Here is a 9,892-nt window from a genome sequence, read left to right as displayed (position 1 = left end):
GCACGTTGGTGGGCTGGCTGAGGTAGCTGACAATGTAGGTAGATGCAAGTGCAGAGCCTAAAGGGCAAACTGTGCAACATGCAACCTGTACTACGTAGAAGTGCCACACATGTAGGGTTGCTGACATGCCATGTCATCAATCACTTTACTCTGGACTACTTGCTCTAAAATACAGATGACACAGCACATTTCATTGATAACTGTTTTGGATTTTTTATTAATCCAAAACGGTTTTTAATGGAAAAAGTGCAGATTAAATTAAACCCCGCTTTATTTAAAGAAATTATTTGAATGGCTTATTTTTCTCTGTCCTACTCTCCATGAATTCCTTTTGTTCTAGAAAAAAAGTAGATTAAGAAATAAAGTAGTTCAGCTCTGCTCCTATAGTGTACTTACTATACCTATACATATCTTTCTTTCTTTCTTTTTTTGTCTTTTGCCTTTAGGGCCGTACTCGCGGCATATGGAGGTTCCCAGGCTAGGGGTCTAATTAGAGATACAGCTGCCGGCCTACGCCAGAGCCACAGCAATGCCAGATCCAAGCTGTGTCTGCGACCTACACCACAGCTCATGGCAACGTTGGATCCTTAACCCACGGAGTGAGGCCAGGGATTGAACCTATGTCCTCATGGATACTAGTCGGCGTCATTAACCACTGAGCCACATGATTAGAACTCCCATATCTTTCCAATACATAACAGTAAGTTAAAGTGTGATGGAGACTTTATTAGGCTTCCCTCCTCCATCCTTCTTTAAGGCACATAGTAGACTGTGATACAGGAGGAACCTTCCTCCTAGAATAACTACTGCCTCCTGGAAAACTGAGCTGAAGTCGTTTTTTTAAGGCTGAAATAATTCTGAAAGATCTATAACATATTTTCTCATTCTAGCATTTTTCTATTCTTATTGAGAATAAGAATCATGATTATTTTCATTATTCATTCTCTCCTGTTGTTTATTCCTTTCCTGAAGTCATAATTTTCTTCTTGAGACATCCCAGTTGGTTGCTATGGAAATGATTATTTTGCTACAAACATAAAATTATGACACGCAGTAAAGAATAAGCATCATGAGCAAAAGAACTCTTGGAAAAAAAAAAAACTTATCTTGTTAAAGCCAAAATAACACTGAAAATTGTTAAACTGTGAGAGAAGTTGTCCCAAGTTTTTCCTGAGGCAATAATTTACCTTGACATTTTCTTGAATGGTTATTCAACCCACGGATGAAGAATTTAGGGTTTGAACACATTTGTGGGCACTCACACTTCCAGAAGTAAAAGTCTATCTGAAGTTTTGAACTTAAATGTTCAAATGACTCGATGTTGGTATAATCATTTAATTTTTCTACCCATCATACCTCAGAAATATAATTCTGTTCAATTCTGAGCTTTTTACATTCCGGTGGAGTCATACTAACTGTATCTATATGCACAATTACAATTAAGTTTTATGTTTCGCTTTTATTACATACGTTATTTCCCGTTTCCACATCATCTCAATATTTACTGTTTTTAATTACATTTGAGAAACTGCTTACCCTGGTTCCCTATAGTTAAATACTGAGGTTGTATCACGTCTTTTTGTCATTATGAATGAAACTGCTATGTACATATATGTGTGCGTGAGTGTGTACATGTATTTTGATAGTAGGTCTTGAAAGCAATTCTCAGAGTTAACTCAGAGAAGTGGGGTTTCAGGGTAGAGTGGGCGGATTTTAACGTCTAACACTGCCCTACATACACACCCCCATAAGACGTTTGTTACATCGGGGTCCTCGCCATCTCCACTAACTTTATGGCAGGTGCTGTGATGGCTTCTGCAGGTGAGGGAAACCAGGACAAATGGAAGCTCCAAAGAACTTTGCGAAGAAAGCAAACCTTCCATACACTGAGGTCAGGGAAGCGACGCCCCTTGACTCAGGCCTCTCTTAGAGAAGGGCATGTTTGGAAGCTGGTCTTCCTTTGCCCACTTACTTCTTCCTATTGCACTGAGCTGTGCTTCGCAGGGAGCTCCCAGAGTCCTGGGAAGCTGAGGGAGCTCAGTGTGTTCCTGTTTCCGTTTAATTTGTTGGGTTTTGTGTCCTTTCTCTTCCGAAATGATTTCAGGCAGATTATATAAAGAGACCTAAAGTACAGTAGAAAAATGCCAAAACCAAAAAGATAATCAGGTCAAAGAGAAACAATGAGCAAGCAAAATACATATTCCTTAGATAGATACTTTAAGATCACATGGAGCTGGAAAAGCTGTGACACGAATTTCACTCTAAGGAAGGAGGGAAATAAAACCCAGCTCCTGATAAACTAGTTGCCCAAGAGAACTCTCTGTCACTGAATCCATGTCTTAGCACCTCTTGAACTTCAGGACATTGCCAAGTCATACTTTCATTTCAGCCATGTGGTTGTCAAGTTTCTCTGGGGTGGCCAATGCTGCCACTGAAATAGCTGGATTTACAAAGCCTGGTCCCAGAAGCTCCTTGTACTTGATGACCAAATTTTGATGACAGCCACCGGGTGGGTAGTCATACAGGCTGAAGGGGGAGAACTTAGGCATACATACCTGAGAGCCTCAAGGTGTTTCATTCCATTTGAATTTGATTTTAAATACTTTCCTGATGATGGAAGTAATATATAATACAGCTTTATTGTAGGAAACGGAAAAATTACAAAGAAGAAAATAAATGTCACTAAAAATTTACTGCATAGAATTTTTTAACCTTTATATATATTTCCTTCCATGGTTATGGTTTTGTAGGCATGTATGTTTCTATGCATGCATACGTGTGTATGTACATGTACGTCTATATAAATACACACACATGTCTAGAAATTCCATACAAAGCAAACAGGAAAGAAACAAATGGAAAAGATTCTCTGAAGCGCTGTGGTGTGACTGCTGGGTGTTTAAAAGAGTCTCTTTGACTTTATCATGGTTAGAAATGGAATGAGGTTAAGGACCAAGTCCGTTCACATGGCAGTCCCTCCAGCTTTCCTAAGACTTATATCCCTCAGGAAAACTTGGCACTTTTTGAGATATGGGTACCACACATTTCCTGTTGGGGTTAACAAAATTACATTTTTTTTTTTTTTCGCTTCTTAGGGCTGCATCTGCAGCATATGGAAGTTCCCAAGCTAGGGCTTGAACTGGAGCTGCAGCTGCCGGCCTACGCCACAGGCACAGCAATGCAGGATCCGAGCCGTGTCTGCCACCTACACCACAGCCCACGGCAACACCGGATCCCTAACCCGAGCAAAGCCAGGGATTGAACCCACAACCTCATGGTTCCTAGTCAGATTCATTTCCGCTGAGTCACAATGGGAACTCTTCTGTGTGTTTTGTTTTGTTTTTAACATGGCAAACAAAAATATTTGTTGTATTATATATTCCCCTTACCATTTCTAACATCTATAGACTTTCATTCTTTTCTTTTGTATCTGGATGTTTACCTAAATTCTCTTTTAACTACAAGATTGTTTTCCTGCAGAGGTTTTCCTCAGAATGAAATATTTCCTAAAAATCATGATGATGTTATCGCCTTCCTGCCAACTGGTAAGTTTTAAATCACTATATTTACTGATTATCTTTCTAAATGTGAATGGTGTGCTGATATTCTTTTTTCATTATTCCATCTGCGAATCATAGCTTTCATATCTATAATTACTATTTCTATTATCCTTTAATGAATACGAATATGTGACCAGTGACTGGAATTAAACAAAAGTTAAGCCAACAATAAAGAAAAATTATCTATTCCATTAATTCTTGCTTTTCTGGTCACAGTTTTTGCCCCTTGTCCTATGGATGGGCTTCTTTCCAGCCTTATAGGAGAACAGGACCAGCAGTCATGGAGAAAAACAAATGTCAGCCCTGGAGACAGCTAGATCTTCCTGAATAGTATAATGTGCTCCACTTTACAGGGACCCTATCATGATATATAGAATTTGCCAAGAATTTTAAATTATACTTATTTTCCTTTAAATTACCTAAATGACACAACTGATATAAGAAACCGAGAGCATTAAAAAGTACAAATTAAAAAATCCAAACTACTCAGAATGGTCATATCTTTAAAGAACTTCTGTTTTACCTTTCCCTAAAAAGAGCCTTGGACAAGGGCTTTCCCTAAAAAGAGCCTTGGACGAGGGCTCTTGAGCAGGTTGTTTCTTTGGGGAAGTGATCTCGGGGAACAAGAGTGGAGGGCTGGGGAGAGGGAAGTAGGGAGGCATGGACAGGCAATCAAAGGTGTACTGTCAAATTGCTGACCACTCCGGGCAAGATGAGCTCAACCACTGGGAGGAGAGGAGACACATAGAAGGTGCTGTAGATTGTTCACTCAAGAGATGGAAGAGGTGGGTGTTATTCAGTGGTGTGTTGGACCCTGCGTGTCCCAGCTTGGCCCAGTCTACAGTGCACATCTCTTGCCAACTTTGTGTTCGATGACATCAAGTTGGTGGTTTGAAACTGACCACAGAGGGAGTATTTCCAACAAGGAAACTGGTGAATGCCCCAAATCAGGCCTCTTTTTGGCAGCAAGCTGGATGTTAAACATTGGCCAGCACGTGACTTGAAATATTTATTCACTGGCTTCCATCTTCCCTCAGTCAAGCGTCATTGTACGGGGCACAAACTCTCTTGTTCTTCCAAATCTGCACAGAAGGCCAAGAGGGTTTCTGCAGATGAATCATGAGAGTGAGAAAACCTTCTCTCAGCAGCAGCAGCAGCAGCAAGCTACTGTCAGGTTACACCTGCTCACCTGGTTTCAACAGCAATGACTGAAGGGGATGTGAGGCTTAAGAAGCATCCAATCCAGTGCTATCAACGTTTAGATGGTTCTCTTCCCATTTTTTACGGGTACCCCCATGTTCACACACACATAAAGGCACAGTTTTGAACTCACCAAAATGGCACCATACCAGCCATCCTCTGTCTCCTTCTCAGCTTTTTTTTGTCTTTTGTCTTTATAGGGCCACACCCGAGGCCTATGGAGGTTACCAGGCTAAGGGTCAAATTGGAGCTCTAGCCCCCAGCCTATACCACAGGGACAGCAACATCAGATCCAAGCCACGACTGTGACCTACACTGCAGCTCACGGCAACGCCAGATCCTCGACCCACTGAGCGAGGACAGGGATTGAACCGCAACCTCATGGTTCCAAGTCGGATTCATTTCGGCTGTGCCATGACGGGAACTCCCTCCTTCTCAGCTCTTGGTTACTTGACAATAGCTGGCAAATAACTATTGACTTTTAGTGGCTGCAAATTATTAGTGGTACCATAAAGTATGTTACTAATCTTCCACTGTTGCATAACTAGGCTGTTTCCAATTTCATGCTACTACAAATAGGATTATAATGTATATATTTGTATCATTATGCATATTCTGATAAATTCTTTGAAGCAGAATTACTGGATCAGAGGTCATGCATATTTTTAAGACTTTTTACCACATTGCTTAGCCCCAAATATATGTGTCAATAAAGCCCATACCTTATGAGATTTTGAAGTCTTTTCTAACTTTGTTATGTTAGAATTCTCTCATTCTAACATGGAAGTGTAATGATTCTTGTAGGATTAGCATGTCCCCGATAAGTAAACAGATAGATTGCCAACGACTCTATGTCCAATAGCCCTGAATAGTATATACTTTTGAAAACAAAACAAAGCCATTTTACTTTAAGAGCTATACCTGCATAAAGAAATCATATATTTTCTATATTTATGATCCTTAGGAACAAACTTGGAGCAACCTAAAGATTGATTCATTTTAGGCTTTAAAACTTAAGTATGACATTCCTATAACTGCGATTAATCACTACTCAAATAATTATTCTAACATGTCTTTAGACTCAAAAAGGCTTTTGTCTTTAAATCCACTCTACGTAGCTATTTTATTTGGAAAAGAGCATAATGCGGATGACAAGTGATTCATTGTTCCTGGAGCCAAGTAATATCATTCTGGAACAAAAGGAAAGAGAAAAATAGTAACAAACATTGTTGTGATATTTTGAATTTGTATTTATTTGATTCTTCAACACTGTTCTAATCTACCATATCATTTTTCTAGTTAGATCTCTAGTAACAAAAAAGAATATTTGAAATCTTACATATGGCTCAGATATTTAACAACTCAAGGCACTGTCATTGGGTTCAATTCTATCACTCTATAAGAGGTAAGAAAAAAATCACTGTAACAAAGTCGATGTAGTGTTTTCTGAAAGGCTTCAAATACGGCATTCATCACAAATGTTTAGTGAACCAGCCAGACGACGTCTTTCCCAAACTCACAGAGCTTGCAATTAAATAACACTCTCATGAAAATAATGAAATTAAGGACCAAAGGCCTACACTTCTACAGGATCCCTCCCCGCTTCCATTGCCTTTTCAGATGCTGAACCTTATCTTTGGAGTCATTTCCTTTCTGAACCGGTGAAGGACCAGGTACTGGCCTAACGTTAAGGAAAAGCTCAGAAATGTGATTTGCCAGGTTGAATCACACCCCATTGCATCCATTTTTATACCAGCGATCAACCAAGCAGCAGCATGAATAACAATCATACCTATTTTAATTGATATCAACCGTATCCTCAGCCTGTCTCCAGGTTAACATCTCCTGCTTTTCATACACACACACACACAGATCCTCTGAAAATCTCAGTTATTGGGGGAACAGGACTTCCTCAGTGACCATGAAACTTAGGAGGACAATACTGGCTTCCCGTGCAAGCTGGTCCTGGTAGAGTTGTGAGGATAACAGCCACCCATCAGTGGTGCTCTCTTCTCAGCGTGGCCAGAGGCCTTCTTCTTACCCCTTACATACAACCTCTTACATTTCTGCCACCCATTTTCTTTTCTTTTCTTGCTTCTTGGGGCCACACCTGCAGCCTATGGAAGTTCCCAGGCTAGGAGTTGAATAGGAGCTGCACCTGCTGGCCTGCGCCACAGCCACAGCAATGCAGGATCTGAGCTGTGTCTACAACCTACACCACAGCTCATGGCAATGCCAGATCCTTAGCCCACTGAGGCCAAGGATCGAACCGACACCCTCATAGGTACAGTCAGGTGTATTACTGCTGAGCCACAATAGGAACTTCCAGCTAATATGATATTAATCTGAGTGTAATAAAATGCAAATTTTAGCAAAAAATAAAGCTTTATGTCAACGGGATAGCTCTGAATAGTAACTGAAGGTACTGGAGAGACTATAGAATATATTCAGGCAGAACAAAAGAAAACTCAGGGTGGGTGCAGGCACCAGGCCACAACAAGAAAAGCTCACATTTCAGATGACAAAATACACCTGGGTTCAAATTCTTTCTGTCAGTTTCTTCGAAATGGGGATAAAGGCAGTTCCTTTGTGAGATTTTATCTTTTTACAGTGTGGATTACGCATGATAATGTCTGCATAGTACACGGACCACTGTGCTTGATAAATATTGGCTATTATGTTACGCCTTTGAAGTCAGATGCCTTTGAAGTTGTGAATTCTGTATAAGAGCACGTCTGCAATCCCTTTTCCTATATGTAAAGAGGGATACAAAAGGGTTCTTGAACTGAGTCCAAACTCCAATAATTTGAAATATAGAGAAAAACATCAGAAGGGAGAGTGGAAAGAGCGGTTTATAAAACTTCAGTTTATTTTTCTAGAGAAAATAGTGGCTCTTACACTTTAGTTTGCATTAGAATCACTAGGAAACTTTCCCTCTTTCTATGTTAATTTATTCAGCACATTTTAACTGCCAACATACTGTGAACCACATATATTCTTTCCTCAGGAAATTTGCTTTTAAATGCAATGTCTGGGGCCCATTTCTAAGAAATTCTGACTTGGAAGATCTTGAGCAGGACTCAGGGACTCTGCATTAAAAAAAAAAAACAAAAACAAAAAACCTAGTCTTTCTGAGACTGGACAACTGTGGACAAACTTGGAGAAACAGGGCTGGAGAAAGTGTGCCTTGATTTCCACTTGGCAAATACACCGGGGAGAGCCTCTTTCATGAGACTTTTGGTAATTCGAAGGAAAAACAAATCCTTTCAGAAGTGCAAAGATTTAAGACGATGAAAGCTAAATAGATCAGGAAAGGAAACTAAAGGCCATCTTCATTGTGAGTGAGATGAAATCTTGGCAGACTGTTACTTGTAGGAAATGCTTCTTTGTTCTTAATATAGATTTAGACTCCTATGAATCTGGACATTATTTTGCTCCCCAAAGAGTTACCAAATAGTTTCACCAGGAGAGCTGGCACAGAGGCAGACGGGAGCAGAAGGAAAGTCTAGATGGCCTTTGTGGGTGTGAAGCCTTCCAGAAGGGTGGAACTGGGCTGGTGGGAGTGGCGAAGCTCAGCATCTTTAGCTCTGTGCATGACTCCCTTTGGTGTTCCTTTAGACAAAATGTCCCAGACTTGGGAAAAGGTACCATGTCAGGTTGGATGCTGAAGTCAGGGCTTCTTGGGTAGTCCGCCATCCCGGAAGGTAGAAGATCCTCAACCACAAAGTCCTCATTCAAGTGCTGGTGGGGGCCTGGGCTCTGGGAGAAGAAATCTGGTCTAAGGTGCTCTTGCTGGGGAAGGCGCCAGCCTTTGCAAGATGGTGGCTGCAGGCCAGGGACTAAAGAGGAGAGCTAGCAGGTGACTCCAGTTTGGAGAGGCTCTTCTTATGGTTCAGCTTGAAGGTTTTGCTTTTATTTTGATCTTTCATTTGCTGCTTTTTGTTATTTCCAACCCTTCAGTGAAAGTGGGTGCATGTGGCAGATTTTTCAATTCCCAAATATTGAGTCAGTACCATATTCTTTTTTTTTTAAAGCATTTTTGTTTATAGCTCAAATGGCTTTATCACATCTGTAGTTGTATAATGATCATAACAATCTGATTTCACAGGATTTCCATCCCACAGCCCAAGCACACCCCTCCACCCCCCAAACTGTCTCCTCCAGAGACCAAAAGTTTTTCAATGTCTGTGAGTCAGCATCTTTTCTGCAAAGAAGTTCAGTCTGTCCTTTTTTCAGATTCCACATGTCAGTGAAAGCATTTGATGTTGGTGTCTCATTGTATGGCTGACTTCACTTCGCATGATAATTTCTAGGTCCATCCATGTTGCTAAAAAATGCTGTTATTTCATTCTTTTTAATGGCTGAGTAATATTCCATTGTGTATATGTACCATGCCTTCTTGATCCACTCCTCTGTCGATGGACATTTAGGTTGTTTCCATGTTTCGGCTATTGAAAATAGTGCCGCATTGAACATCAGAGTACATGTGTCTTTTCGAGTTGTGGTTTTCTCTGGTTAGATCCCAGGAGTGGGATTGCTGGATCAAATGGTAGTTCTATTTTTAGTTTTCTGAGGCATCTCCATATTGCTTTTCACAGTGGTTGCACCAATTTACAATCCCACCAACAGTGTACTAGGGTTCCTTTTTCTCCACACCCTCTCCAGCACTTATTGTTTGTAGACTTTTTGATGATGGCCATTCTGGCTGGTGTAAGGTGGTACCTCATCGTGGTTTTGATTTGCATTTCTCTAATAATGAGTGATGCTGAACATCTTTTCATGTGTTTTTTGGTCATCTGTATGTCTTCTTTGGAGAATCATCTGTTTAGGTCTTCTGCCCATTTTTTGATGGGGTTGTTTGCTTTTTTTTGGTATTGAGCTGCAGAAGGTGTTTATAAATTTTGGAGATTAATCCCTTGTCAGTTGATTCACTTGCAAAGATTTTTCTCCCATTCTGTGGGTTGTCTTTTCGTTTTGTTTAGGGTTTCCTTTGCTGTGCAGAAACTTTTCAGTTTGATTAGGTCCCATTTGTTTATTTTTGTTTTTACTGTCAATACTCTAAGAGATGGATCTGCCATTTATGTCAGAGAGTGTTTGCCCTATGTTTTCCTCTAAGAGTTTTACAGTGTCTG

At 40.4% G+C, this 9,892-nt stretch overlaps 1 long non-coding RNA gene across 3 annotated transcripts in view; it reads right to left on the bottom strand.

Annotated features, from left to right (window-relative positions):
- Nucleotides 640–9,892, bottom strand: part of LOC106506833 — a 34,776-nt gene continuing 25,523 nt past the window's right edge. For 2 of the 3 annotated variants that reach the window (XR_002340508.1, XR_002340509.1), the window contains one exon: nt 5,865–5,950. This is a non-coding gene — a long non-coding RNA (uncharacterized LOC106506833). Of the gene's footprint in view, nt 2,124–5,864; nt 5,951–9,892 lie in introns of those variants that run through there. The other variant, XR_002340510.1, reaches the window with a different exon arrangement.

This window comes from Sus scrofa, chromosome 18 (genome assembly GCF_000003025.6).
Source record: "Sus scrofa isolate TJ Tabasco breed Duroc chromosome 18, Sscrofa11.1, whole genome shotgun sequence".
NCBI lineage: Eukaryota > Metazoa > Chordata > Mammalia > Artiodactyla > Suidae > Sus > Sus scrofa.
The sequence above is the reverse complement of the archived record's forward strand: the minus strand, read 5'-3'. Positions and strand labels throughout refer to the sequence as shown.